General features: G+C 44.8%; 1 protein-coding gene across 2 annotated transcripts in view; it reads right to left on the reverse strand.

Annotated features, from left to right (window-relative positions):
- The window catches only part of ANKRD6 (ankyrin repeat domain 6), a 205,554-nt gene extending 193,356 nt beyond the window's left edge, over positions 1–12,198 (reverse strand). Inside the window, exon 1 of one of the 2 annotated variants that reach the window (XM_023205286.3) lies at positions 11,977–12,198. The gene's annotated coding sequence lies outside the window, so the exon portion shown is untranslated. The remainder of the gene's footprint in view (positions 1–11,976) is intronic. The other variant, XM_023205295.2, reaches the window with a different exon arrangement.
- Positions 12,199–13,212: the final 1,014 nt, after the last annotated feature.

Here is a 13,212-nt window from a genome sequence, read left to right on the forward strand (position 1 = left end):
ATAATAATGAAAAAGTCTGAAATATTGTGAGAATTACCAAAACGCGACAGAGAGACACGAAGAGAGCACATGTTGTTGGAAAAATGGTATTGATAGATGCTCAACACAGAATTGCCACAAGCCTTCAATTTGTGAAAAACACATATCTGCAAAGTGCAATAAAATGAGCTATCCTATATATTAAATATTTAGGGACCAGGGAAGCTCATTATGTAAAGGAATCCTTTGATAGTCTTACATAGATTTTTTTTTTTGACATGGAGTTTCGCTCTTCTCGCTGTTAGAGTGCAATGGTGTGATCTTGGCTCACTGTCACCTCTGCCTCCCAGGTTCAAGCGACTCTCCTGCCTCAGCCTCCCAAGTGGCTGCGACTACAGGTGTGCGCCACCACGCCTCCCTAATTTTTTTATTTTTAGTAGAGATGGGTTTTCACCGTATTGGCCAGGCTGGTCTCAAACTCCTGATATCAGGTGATCCGCCCACCTCAACCTCCCAAAGTGCTGGGATTACAGGCATGAGCGACCGCACCCAGCCCTCAAATAGAATTTCTAAAGTCCCTATTAACAGTTTTTGAAATCAATTTCCCTAGATATATCCCAACAGGAAAATATCTAATTAGTTATAAGTCTGTCATTGGATGATAAAATGTTTATTTATATTTCAAAGTACAATATACCCTGGCTTACACCCAATGAAACTTTCAGATTTTATTTCAGCAGGGTAGCAAAGATGAAAAATATTTTAAGGCATCAAACCTCAGTTTTAAAACAGTGCTTCTAAACAGTAGCAACCTAACTTCAATCATATCAGGTACTGGAGATGTGAGGTTCTGTCATTCTTCCTTCAAGTTTTAACTTTTTTGGTTTTGTATAAAAATCCAACAGGTGCCAGGGGGTTTTGCTGTTATTCATTACCAATCTGCAGCTCTCTCTTAAGTTTTTGAACAGCAAATGGAGGAAAACAAAGGCTTCAGTGAGCAAGCCATTCAATAGATATTATGTAACTCAGGACAGTATACTCTGGAGATTCAGAAAATTATAAACAAACAAGTGTTTGTTCTTAAAGTGCCTGGACTTAGGTCCTTCCTCTTATCAAAGCTCTTTCTTTTATTAACTTTTACCTTGATTTTTAAAAAAAGATGGCTAATCCAGGGCCACAGTGCTCATTTTAACTTTAATTTGTCCTCTCTTAGCCTCAAGAGGCAAACTGAGCTCTGATATAAACCATTCACATTCACTAAAGCCCCAGTGCCAACTTTTTCTATCACTTCTATTTGGAAGCGAAGCTGCAGAGATCTCTATAGGTAACCTCAGAGAGTGAGTGATCTGATTTATAGGACAAGCCTACTGCTCTGTTCAGAAGCTAATGACTAACGCCACTGGGCATTCCCCTCTTGGTTTCAAGCTCTCCTGCCAGATAGGCAAGGCTTCAATACTGGTTGAGACAAGGACTTTATCTAGAGCTATGAAACAAACTATTTTTAGGAACCAAAAGACAAGTTGCCATAAGGACTCAAATTATTTAAAGAGTGTCAGCCTCGGCAACATGGCAAAATCTCATCTCTACAAAAAATACAAAAATTAGCAGGCGTAGTGGCATGTGCCTGTAGTCCCAACTACTCGGGTGGCTGAGATGGGAGGCTGAAGTGGGAGGATCGCTTGAACCTGAGAGGTCGCGGCTACAGAGCCATGATCACACCTCTGCATTCCAGCCTCGGTCATAGAGTGAGACCCTGTCTCAAAAAAAAAAATAAAGTGTGGACCACAGGTCACCTAATCAGAATCTGGGGTGATTGTTAAATGTGTGCCTCCCCAGACCTAGTGAATTAGAATCTATGGAGTAAGGCTGAGAATTCCCAAATTTTAATATATTCCCCAGATTATTCTTACATTTAAACCAAAAATAAAATTCTAAGCTCCCCCAACCAACTGAATGGATCCCCCTCACTCCCACCCGGGCCAAGGGATTCCAAAGAAACCTGAAAAACAGGCGGGGGTGGGGGAAGCAGACGTGCTTCATTATACCCTCTCCCTTTTCGAGTTCAGGCACCACTGACCAGCATTAACATTAAAACAGAGATCTTAAGACTGCAAAACAGATTCTTTGTAGCAATAAGGTACCAATTTCCAATCTGACTCTAGTATCACATGACAGATAAAGAAGAAAATCAAAGTATTTTATCCCAAAATATGTTTCTTTGCCATATTTTGAAATGGCCCTACAGAGCCATCTTTTGTGGGGGGAAAACTGCTTCTGCAAAGAATCTCTATTAACATAACGAGATCTTACCCCCTCTAGTCCCTCCATATCCTAAGAGATCTAACTGAGAGTCCAACATCTTTTAAAGGTTTAAATAGAAAACATTTGCCATCTATGGTCTCTAACGGTGGCCACCTGTGAGACTTCACCTACATAAGAAGAACCTTGGCCTCCACAACCCCTTATCTTAACCCAGAGACTTCCGTCTATTGATTCCAGGTCTTTAGATAATAACTTTTGCAACCAATTGCCACCGAGAAAAACTTTGAACCAAACCAATACACCTCACAGATACTGATTGGTGCCTTTTTTTTTTTTTTTTTTTTTTTTTTTTTGAGACAGGGTTTTGCTCTGTTGCCCAGGGTCTTACACTCTGTTGGAGTGCAGTGGTGCCAGTCTTGGCTCACTGGAGTCTCGAGCTCCCAGGCTCAAGCGATCTTCTTACCTCAGACTCCTGAATAGCTGGGACTACAAACATGCACCGCCATGCCTGGCTAATTTTTTTTTTTTAAATAGATGGGCTTTCACCATGTTGCACAGTTTGGTCGTGAACTCCCGGGCTCAAGCAATCTGACTGCCTTAGCCTCCCAAAGTGCTGGGACTATAGGCATAAGCCACCTCACCCAGCTTGATTGGTGTCTATGTCTCCCCAAATGTATAAAACCAAGCTGACGGGCTGGGCGCAGTGGCTCAGGCCTGTAATCCCAGCACTTTGGGAGGCCGAGGCAGGTGGATTGCTTGAGCCCAGGAGTTTGAGACCAGTCTACGGAACATGGCGAAACCCCGTCTCTACTAAAAATACAAAAATTAACTGGGCATGGGAGCGTGCGCCTGTAATCCCAACACTTTGGGAGGCCGAGGCGGGCAGATCACCTGAGGTCAGGAGTTTGAGACCAGCCTGACCCACATGGTGAAACCCCATCTCTACTAAAAATACAAAGTTAGCCAGGTGTGGTGGTGCATGCCTGTAATCCCAGCTACTCTGGAGGCTGAGGCAGGAGAATCGCTGGAATCCAGGAGGCGGAGGTTACAGTGAGTCAAGATCATGCCATTGCACTCCAGCCTGGGCAATAAGAGTGAAACTCTGTCTCAAAAAAAAAGGAAAGAGGCCGGGCACGGTGGCTCAAGCCTGTAATCCCAGCACTTTGGGAGGCTGAGATGGGCGGATCACGAGGTCAGGAGATCGAGACCATCCGGGCTAACACGGTGAAACCCCGTCTCTACTAAAAAATACAAAAAACTAGCCGGGCGAGGTGGCGGGCGCCTGTAGTCCCAGCTACTTGGGAGGCTGAGGCAGGAGAATGGCGTGAACCCGGGAGGCGGAGCTTGCAGTGAGCTGAGATTCGGCCACTGCACTCCAGCCAGCCTGGGCGACAGAGCGAGACTCCGTCTCAAAAAAAAAAAAAAAAAGGAAAGAAAAGAAAACCAAGGCCATGGTCACTCATAGTTAGCTCAGAATAAACCTCTTTAAATACTTTACAAGAGCAAGAGTTTGGCTTTTTTTGTTGATATATACATGATAAGTTTGAGAAGTATTGGTCTAAGGAAGCTAACTGGAAGACAGATAGCTAACAAGAAGATAAATTTGGCCCGGTGCAGTGGCTCACACCTGTAATCTCAGCACTTTGGGAGGCCAAGGTGGGCAGATCACTTGGGGTCAGGAGGTCCAGATGAGCCTGGACAACATGGCAAAACTCTATCTCTACTAAAAATACAAAAACATTAGCCAGGCATGGTGGCAGGCGCCTATAATCGCAGCTACTCAGAAGGCTGAGGCAGGATAATCACCTGAACCCTGGAGGCAGAGGTTGCAGCGAGCTGAGATCACGCCACTGCACTCCAGCCTGGGTGACACAGCGAGACTCTGTCTCAAAAAAAAAAAAAAAAAAAAAAAAGAGAGAGAGAAAGAAAAAAAGAAAAATTCAGTAACTTGTTCAAGGTCATTTATCCCCACTATATAGGTGAAAAAACAGTGGGCCACAGAGATTAAGTAGGTTCTAACTAGGAACAGAGTTATTATCAAACTGAGTTATACTAATTTTGTATCCAGTGAAGGCATCCTCAAAAAATGTTTTTCTGTAAAGAAACAGATAGTAAAATATATCAGGTTTTGTGGGCCAGGTAGTCTCTGTGGAAACTACTTAACTCTGCCATTGCAGTTGAAAGCAGCTACAGACACCATGCAAAGGAATCAAACAGGTGTCAAGCTGGATTCGGACCATGGTTATAATTTGCCAATATTTGGTCTAGCATATCTTTTTTTTTTTTTTCCGAGATGGGGTCTTGCTATGTTGCCTAGGCTAGAGTGCAGTGGCTATGCACAGGCATGATCATATTGCACTGCAACATCAAACTCCTGGGCTCAAGTGATCCTCCCACCTCAGCCTCTCCCAAATAGCTGGGACTACAGGTGCTCACTGCCACACCCAGCTAATGCATCTTTAATTCCAATGAAAAGTATGAGGATATGCTACCCCGTAATATGCCACTTTGGCATAAGGATTACTTTGAGCTGAAGGCAACTGACAAGTGGATAAAAGAAAAGCTCTTTGCCTTCCCCTTTTGCCTAAAAGCAGGACATAAATTAACAAAGGTGTCCCTTCTCCCTTTTCCACCAGGAAGGATAAAGGTTCGTCACAGAAGACAGCTTAGGTCCTTATTAGCCTGGAGATGGCACCAGAGGCATCTATATAACAAACTGCACTAACTAGCCTTTATCTGCCATTAGTTCCCCATATATTTGCCTTCCTACAACTCACCATCACTAAAGACTCAAGGTATTTTTCCTTTGTCTTGTCACTTCTCTAAAAGCATACCGTTCTTTCTTGAAGATGCTATATAAGCCAGAGTTGTAAGAAATCTTTCTGAGAATTACTCTTTCTCGAGTTTTCTCCCATGTATATATGAAATAAACGTGTTAATAAACTTCCATTTGTTTTTCTCTTGTTAATCTATGTTTTGTTACAGGGGTCCCAGCTGAGAACTCACAAGAGTAGAGGAAAAAACATTTTTTCCTTCACTACACCAATATGAGCACCATGAAACAGGAAACTTTATTTTAAAATTAGGATTTAAAGCCAGTTGTGGTGGCTTAGGCCTGTAATCCCAGCATTTTGGGAGGTCAAGGTGGGCAGATCACTTGAGGTCAGGAGTTCAAGACCAGCCTAGCTAACATGGTAAAACCCCGTCTCTACTAAAAATACAAAAATTAACCGAGTGTGGTGGCGCACCTGTAATCCCAGCTACTCAGGAGGCCGAGGCACAAGAATTGCTTGAACCCAGGAGGCGGAGTTTGCAGTGAGCGGATATCGCACTACTGCACTCGCGCCTGGGTGACAGAAGGAGACCCTGTCTTGGAAAAAGAAAAAAAAAGAAAATTAGGATTTAAAATATGGTAAAATTTAATTATTTGGGCCTTTTCCTTCGGTAGAACAGCCCAATGTCAACTAGTAATGGATAAATGACGCTGAAGCATTACTAGAATTAGTGCACATTACTGAAGTTTCTCCATGACTCTGACTGGGTCTTGGGATCTTTCACATGATCTTGCAATCCTTTAGTGTCTACCATTTGATGCTGTGCACCCTCTTGGGCACAAATATACTTCAGACAAATAAGACAAACAGATCCAAATTTTACAACTTTACTTTCCCTTAAGAGCAAATAAGTAAAAGTGACACATACACTTTGTGATTATGTAACACATTCCATGGCAAAAACTTTTTTTTTGGAAGGGGAAGTAAGTTTCATACCTAGCCTATTGCCGGCAGCCTAAAGTAGTTTTAAACTCTTATGACAACATTAACGAAGCCATTAAGACATGCATATTCTTGTCCTTTGCTAATCTTTCTCTGCTCCATCTTTCTCAAATGTACAATTCTTTACATGGTTGGATGATTCTGAGTAAATTAAATATGCTTCATTCCCTAATAAATATCTGAACCTAGATGGCTTAATGGCATTTTTATTTGCTCTCATGGCAATTATGATACATTTGTTTCCTGTATGGAAGTCTCCTCCACACCCTCCACTATGAAGACGTAACATTTTATTTATATAGTGTGTATATATATATATAAACACATACATATATAGACACATACACATATATGTTTAGAAAGTGAGAAATAGGGCCAGGCGCAGTGGCTCACGCCTGTAAACCCAGCACTTTAGGAGGCTGAGGTGGGTGGATCCCCTGAGGTCAGGAGTTCGAAACCAGCCTGGTCAACATGGCAAAACCCCGACTCTACCAAAAATACAAAAATTAGCCGGGCACGGTGGCGGGCACCTGTAATCCCAGCTACTCAGGAGGCTGAGGTAGGAGAACCACTTGAACCTGGGTGGTGGAGGTTGCAGTGAGCCAAGATCGCACCATTGCACTCCATCCAGCCTAGGCAACAGAACGAGACTTCGTCTAAAATAAAAAAAGTGAGAAATAAATTACATAAAGGCAGTCAAACTTAATTGACCAGTAAAAAGACTAGCACCTTATTGTACAAAAAAATGGCTACTCATCCACCAAAGAGTTCTATTCCTTTCCCAAAGTAAATTATTTTTGCTAAGAAACAGTTGCCCAGCCAGGGACTGTATTTCCTAGCTTCCTTGAATCTAGGTGGGGCCACGTGACTGGTTTTGCCAATAGAAGGTAAGCAGAAGTGATGTGTTTCACTTGCTTGGTGAAGCAAGTGAAGGCAGTCAACACGATTTCCTTTTGCCACACTCCTTTCCCGCTTGCAGTGACTCTGGAGACCACATGAAGATGGTGGCATCACAAGAAGGAAGGAACCTTGATCCCTGAGTCACCTGAAGGACAGCTACCCAGGAGAGCTGCCCAACAGGAATAACTGATTTGGACTTGTGTGAGCTAGATTAAACCACTGAGATTTGGAAATGTTTGTTACAGCAGTTAGCCTACCTTACCAGAATATACCTGTATTGGTGAAAGACTCAAATCATGATTTATTGAAGTATTTCTAAGATAAAAGCAAATATTGAGGAATCATATGTGTAAGAAGAACTTGCAGGTTATCATTTTTGCCACTTACCTACCCCATTCATCTGAGTTTAAAACCAGTGTAAGCCTGGGCAACAAGGTGAAACCCTGCCTCTACCAAAAATACAAAAATTAGCAGGGCATGGTGTTATGTGCCTGTAGTCCCAGCTACTTAGGAGGCTGAGGTGAGATGATGGCTTGAACCCAGGAGGCAGAGGTTGCAGTGAGTCGAAATTCCACCACTGCACTCTAGCCTGAGTGACAGTGAGACCTTGCCTCAAAAATAAAATAAAATGAAACCAGTCTGAATGAGTAGAGACCTATTTATTAAGTAAATTCTGATATATAACATCTTTTCTAACACTGTAAATGCTATAGCTCACCTATATCACAGCATATGAAACAAGGTAGGATGTATTATATGCTATATTTAGAATACATTTGGAACATAAAGTGTAAACCAGAAGACACTCTTAAAATTAAATTTGCCTCCCCCAAGGCAGAATGTACTGGACTTCAGTCATTCAGTACCATCTTCATGAGTTTTTCCATAGCTGTGTACCTCATGTATTATCATTTACTTCATGTTTTTCTGGACCCTAAGGAGGGCAGAGAGAGATGTGGCAGTTGTGAGACTTCAGTTTCACATCTGCCCTATATAGAACTCCAAGATGTTCATTCTGGGCCTTCCTGTGGCTCTTGAGGAATTAGTCCTGGAGTTTTCAGGATCCAGATGAATATCTGGGGGCTCTGAGGAAAAAGAACTGGTCAGGCTTATCTGAGGTCTGAGCAGAAAGAAAGCCTCTTGTAACTGGTGGGGGAAAGATATAAGAGAGAACTGAAACAGGATAAGACATCCAAATAAAGGGGTCTTTTATGGGATGTGTGTGGGTAGGGCTCTGTAAATATTTCCTTATAGTGCTTACTAACCTTTTTCGACTTAGGAAACCATTTGAGAATATGATGAAAGCTATGGAACTTCTTCCCCCTCAAACATACATAAGAGCATTCACTTAAATACTTATACATAATTTCGGGAGATCTTAGAGTATCTGTAGCCCACCACTGAACCCCAGGTTAAGAATTCTTGTTTTAGTGGGAAATTTAATAGCTGATCCTCAGGTTTATACAGGAAACCACTAGTAAATAATGCAGACACTTCCCTATAAAAAAGAGAGAACATAGCTATTTCTTCCATCTCTTCCCCCTTGACAGGATGAGGAAGAGCCGGGAAACAGAGGTAATGTCACCCCTAAGGTTTTCTCTGCTGCTGTCCCTAACCTCAGTGCCTTGGTACAGTCCCACAGTGGGGCACCATCAACAGAACTTGTTTTTAATAAACTTTTTAAAACTTTATTTTGAAATAATATTAATCTCACATAGAAGTTGCAAAAATAGCACATGAATTCCCTATTCTGTCCTCCCCCTAGCCCCTGGTAACCACCATGGAACTACTTTGTTTCCATGTGCATGACTACTCCGGGCACCTAATATAAGCGGAATCATATAATATTGTCCCTTCTGTGACTAACTTATTTCACCTAGCATAATGTTTTCAAAGTTTACTATTTTGGACACCCTGACTGGGTGTTTTGCAACTATAGAGAATTCAAACGGGCAATGCAGAAAATTTGAAAATTTCCATGGAAAACAGTATACCGAACATGTCTGGACATTGCTGAACCTACTAACTCGAGGTAGTTTGCAGTTTCAACAGCAGATCATGTTACATTCCTATCCATGACAATACATCTTTGCAAAGCTGGATTTTCTGTGGCTGCTGCGATAAAAGCCAAATGCAGCGGAAATATTAATGTGAAACAGGAAATGAGAGTGGCTGTGTCCAACACGATCCCAAGGTTTGAGAAGTAGTACAGGCATACACATCCGGTTAGTAATTGTGACTTTAAAGGACATAAAATATTTTTTTCTCTCAGTTTATGTATGTTATTTTTTCAAACAACTTCTAAGTAAATATTCAGTTGTTTGAACCTAACTACTAACTACTGAAGCCTAAGGGAATTATGAAAAAATTACTAACTACTGAAGCCTAGGGGAATTGTGAAAAAATTACTCAGACACTAAGGGCTCCATGAAACCAAGTTTCGGAATCTTTGCCTTAACCAAGAAGTAATAGAATAGTGTAAGATTCACCAAGGAAAGCCATGTGACCTTGAAGAAATAACTTAAAGACCACAACACAAACATACCAACCAGGAAAAGAGGAATTTGGGTTGTTAAAACCATTTTTAAAGGTCACTCTTAGCTTAATCCTTCAAATCCCACACAATGCCTTCTGGATAATTTGCATTTTTAAAAAAACTTCTAAAACACATGCACCCAAATTACTGTTTTCCCACTTCTTAGGGACTCAAGCAAAGCTTTTAAAATTACAGCCTCCAAGCTATGTTGGAAGAGACTGGGTCTCCCCTACACAGACAGAACACAACTTCGGGAGCCGTGCCAGGGAGACAGGAGAAACCTGGCAAAAGACAGAGACTCAAAGATCCCCCCACTTTACGACTTTCGGCTTTTTTGTGGTTTGTATCTTACCCTCAATAGCCTGCTTTTAAGTTCAATAATAATGCTCGTTGAGAAAAAAAGAAAAAAAAAAAGAATGATCCAGGTTATTGTGGAAAGGCCTGTTGGGAAACTTCCTTTCCTCAGGGTTTTCCATATAAGCAAGGGAAAAAATTAACACAACATCCAGAATAGCGGTTTCCTGGGTAGGGGGTGAGAAGTGAGTGGATGGCCATGGAGAGGGGTATTCAGGGGCTCCAGGGGCCTGAGGATGTTCTAGTTCTTCAGCGGGTGACACATACTTCGGTGTGATCTATTGTTATTCTTTACATTGCACTCTAAGGTTTATACTGTCTGAGTGTATGATGTATTTCACAGTGGCAGCACCAGTATCTCCATACAAGAAAGAGGCCTTGGGAGTTGGAAGTGTGCCTTGTCTGTAAGCTGAGTTGGATCACAGGCAGTCTGCTTTTACACAGAGCATATGCTTATCTGGAAAGGCTTTGGGGAGGCTGATGAGTTTAAGTGGGAGACTAAGATTAATTTTCGGTGCCACCATGAAAAAACAAGGAGTTAACAAATTCGCATTTTTAAAAATCACATTGGTTTATACCTCCCAACACTGCGACTAGTTGTTTTCTGGTCTCTTTAATTCCTCTTCATCCCTCTTCTACCCTTCCCTCATCTCCAGTATGACCTAGAGGGCAGAAAATGCTCCCCTGCTTTAATTTGTATCCCTAATTTTTAAAAGATTTTTTGTTATCATATGCTAAACAAATACTAAAGATGACAAAGTGTAACATGCATCGGTATAGACACACCTACTACACTCAAGAACAAGGCTGCAGACCAGTATGCTGGCTCACACCTGTAATCCCAACACTTTGGGAGGCTGAGACAGGAGGAGTTCAAGACTAGCTTGGGCAACACAGTGAGACTCTGTCTCTAGTAAAATAAAAAAATTCAAAATTAGCCAGGTGTGGTAGTCCCAGGCTGAGGTGGGAGGATCGCTTGAGCTAAGGAGGTCAAAGCTTACAGCCTGAGCAACAGAGGGAAACTGTGTCTCAAAACAACAACAACAAAAACCCTGCCAAGGTTGCTATTGGTGTTTTGGGGATGAGTAACCCCCAATCAGTACACGATGGATGGGACCACCTTGGACCCAGTTGTGTTTGTCTTCATTGCCCAAGTTCTTTCCACTTACACTGGCCTAACAAAACCTAAGCATGAATGAATTCAACATCCAACAGGTTCGCAAAACAAGGTGTCCAACACACAAGAGTACAATGCCAAGCACTTCATTTGCATCACTTCACTGCATGAACACAATACTACGAGGTTATGTACAATACCTGCAGTTTAGAGTTCTAAAAACTAAGGTTTACAGTAGTGGGTTTTCCAAAGTCACAAACCTAACAAGTGGTGGAGTCAGAACTCCGTCTCACCGGCCCAAAGTGGCTCTTTACTACCACGTGACCCATCTCATGCTACCTCGCGGGGGAAACATTCTTGACCAGCTTTGAGGCATTCGAGTCCCTCTCGGGTCACAAATAATGCTGCACTTCCCCTCCTGTCCCCGAGATCTACCGGAAGCAACACACTTAAATGCCCAAGATAAGCTCGGGCGAGCTGATGTCTGGACCCAAACCAAGACGGCACGTCGGCTCCCTGGACCCCGGGAGATGCCACTTGCTGAGGCTTCGCCGACGGGGCTCCTAAGGAGTATCGGCCCCTCTCCTCCTGCGCCTGCACCCCCAGTGCGGTCGTCCAGGGCGGGGAGGGACGGGGTCACTCGGAGGCGGCCGCAGGCCCGGGACTGACCCTCCTCCGCGCCGCAGACCGCGGGGTACTCGGACCCCCGCCCCCACCGCCCTTCCTTCAAACTGCAAGCGAGCAGGAGAACAAGGCACGAGCCCCAGAAGAAAGTTCTCCACCTCCCTCGCCCGAAGTTCCATATTCCAGGGAGGCAACTGAGGCCAGAAGCAGAAGGAGGCGCCCCGGGGGGTAACCCCTCGCGCCGGGCGTTTTCGGAGGCCGCAGACCAGAGGGCGAGACGCAGTGTCCGGGTCTCCCCCGCGGGCAGTCGGCGATCCTGGGGTGCCGAGGGAGCAGCGCCCCCTTCCCCCGACAGCGTCCTCCCCGACCTCAGTCGCCCACCCCGGTGTAAGCGGGGGTCCCAAGGAGCCGGCGAGGTCGCCTGGTACCTTTCTCTCCTGCGCCGGACGTCCGCGCCGCAGGGACCGAGGCCGGCGACAGGGTGGGGGCGAGGGGCGACGACGGGGACGGGCTCCCGCTGGCTCCGGCGGCCCCAGGGCCTCGGCGCCGCCTAGCGCCGTGCCTCTAGCAGCCCGCGCGCCAGGCAGCGCTCTCGGATCCTGCGGGTTACCTGTGGCAGAGCCCGCCGCGCCCGCCGCCGCAGGGCCCTCCACCCAGTCCCGCCGGCCCCGCCCCGCCCCGCCCCGCCCCGCCGGCGGCTCCTACACCGGGGCCGCAGCGCCCCCCAGCGGCGAATCGGGGCACGGCAGGGACCCTCGCGAGAGAGAGGTGGTACCCCGGAGGCCCCGGGGCTGGCCCTAGTCTGCAGCCCGCTCCTGGCTGGGGCCGCCGCCGTCTGAAGAGTGGGAGAAGGGGGGCCTACAGTAGGGTGAGGTTTTCCGCTTGTGGGTTGCCAGGAAGTGTATTGGAAGGTGAGGAGAATTAGCAGGAGGAACCTCCCACCTTCACTCATTTCGTGGCCAAGTGGATATTTCAATATAACCATAGCTCACCTAACGGGGGCTGCGCAGTGCAAACTGAACAACAATGATGAATGACCCAGATTTATTGGGGTAGCTGGAGAGGGGAAAGGAAGCCTTTATTTCTAACAGCTTGACTATAAGTAGCTTGTTGGAATCATCCCATATGGAAATGGCAAAAGCATTGAGCGAGCCTGACTCCCATATTCATATCACACTTTACATACTGTTATCTCAGTCTGGTTTTGTCTATTGTCATTCACAGTCACTTCTTCAGTACCTAGAAGAGCTCCCTGAACGCAGGAAGCATTCAATAAGTTACTGTTGAAACCATGTACTGATGGATGGGATCTCATTCCACTCTTTGAAGAAGCATGGACAGGTATCTGCTCTCCAAAGGCGGAGAGATGGAAGAGGAGTCAGGCAGCACCCTAAAATGGACTATCGATCTTGCCTGAGGCTTTGGGACAAGCTTATCATGAATCTGACTTTTCTTTTTCTTTCTTTCTTTCTTTATTATAATTTTTTTTTGAGACGAAGTCTCGCTCTGTCACCCAGGCTGGAGTGCAGTGGTGCGATCTCGGCTCACTGCAACCTCTGCCTCCCAAGTTCAAGCAATTCTCCTGACTCAGCCTCCTGAATAGCTGGGATTACAGGTGCCCACCACCATCTCTGGCTATTTTTTGTATTTTTAATAGAGACGGG

Source organism: Piliocolobus tephrosceles, chromosome 5 (assembly GCF_002776525.5).
Source record: "Piliocolobus tephrosceles isolate RC106 chromosome 5, ASM277652v3, whole genome shotgun sequence".
Lineage (NCBI taxonomy): Eukaryota > Metazoa > Chordata > Mammalia > Primates > Cercopithecidae > Piliocolobus > Piliocolobus tephrosceles.